The following is a 1,314-nucleotide window of genomic DNA, read 5'->3' on the forward strand; positions in this document are numbered from 1 at the left end:
AAAACTAAATAAGAAGGAATTAAACAAAACTCAAAATAAAGTAGATATGAGGTTAAAAGAAGTCAGCATAGGAATAGCTCAAATTAATGGTAAGTTTTAGAACAAAATGTTAAAAATCTTGACGCTAAAAACTGAGAGATGTTGCAGGGAAACAGATTATGAAACAAAAGAATGGGGTAAGAAATTAGAAGTTTGTAAGTCAGAAATGAATCAAAAGGTTGACCATGAAATCCAAGAGTTAAATAAGGATTTCCAGGATCAAAATGAGGTAATACAAACAAAAGGCTACAAATCTTGAAGCTAAAAGTGAGGGATGATGTAGAAAAATGGATCATGAAATGAAAGGACGGGGTAGAAAATTAGAATTTTGTAAGTGAGAAATGAATCAAAAGGTTGAACCATGAAATTATGAAATCAAAAAGTTAAATAAGGATTTGCAGACCCAAAATCTGGTAATATAAACAACAGTTAATGACTTCAGTACTGTAAAACAAGAACAGAGCAAAGCATGTAATGATGATCGTAAATTACCATGGAGTATTTTACAGCATATCAAAAATGACTATGAAATACTTAGTTGCAACATTTCACACATACAGTGCTCTTGTAAAGGCATACAAGTGCGGTTCAGAGTAAACTGACAAAAAAAGAACAAAAAGTGCTTCCTGAGATGCAAGAAAAAATGGAAAATGCAATTAGACAAAAAGTCGAAATTTTATGTGAACAAGAAGGAAAGAAAGGTGCTGTTCATGAAAGTGACATACATGCATATAAATGACGTTATTTTTCTAGTAAGGGAACTATATACCCAATAACTTTCATTGGACAGTTTGAGGGCATCATTTCTGAAAACATGACAAACAACAAAAAATAAAATTAGTCACTAGTAGGTTAGAAGAAGAAGCAATATCATGGGGAATCAGGGTCAGTACACATATGTAAAACATATAAAGAATTTGTTCAAGCATTTTGAATCAATACTGGCCTTGCAGCACACAAAACAGAGCGACAGGTGAAGTATCATTGGACAGAAGATTGGTTGGTGAAAAAGTCATCATACCATGAATGGACAGGAGTAAGGTACTAGAAGGTCCCATAGCAAAGTTCAATAACTTCAAGATACCAATATATATATATAGACTTAACAGCTAGCTTATGTCAAAGGCTGCTAGCAGAAAATGGTCAAATGTATACTGCATTCGTCTATGCGAGATACAGCTATCAGTTCAGAACTAGGAAGTACCATATGGGGTAGATTACATGGTTGATTTTGAGAAAGTTATTAATAATGTGTCTCATTCTGCAATGGAAATG

The sequence above is a fragment of the Schistocerca americana genome, chromosome 3 (genome assembly GCF_021461395.2).
Source record: "Schistocerca americana isolate TAMUIC-IGC-003095 chromosome 3, iqSchAmer2.1, whole genome shotgun sequence".
In the NCBI taxonomy this organism is placed as follows: Eukaryota; Metazoa; Arthropoda; class Insecta; order Orthoptera; family Acrididae; genus Schistocerca; species Schistocerca americana.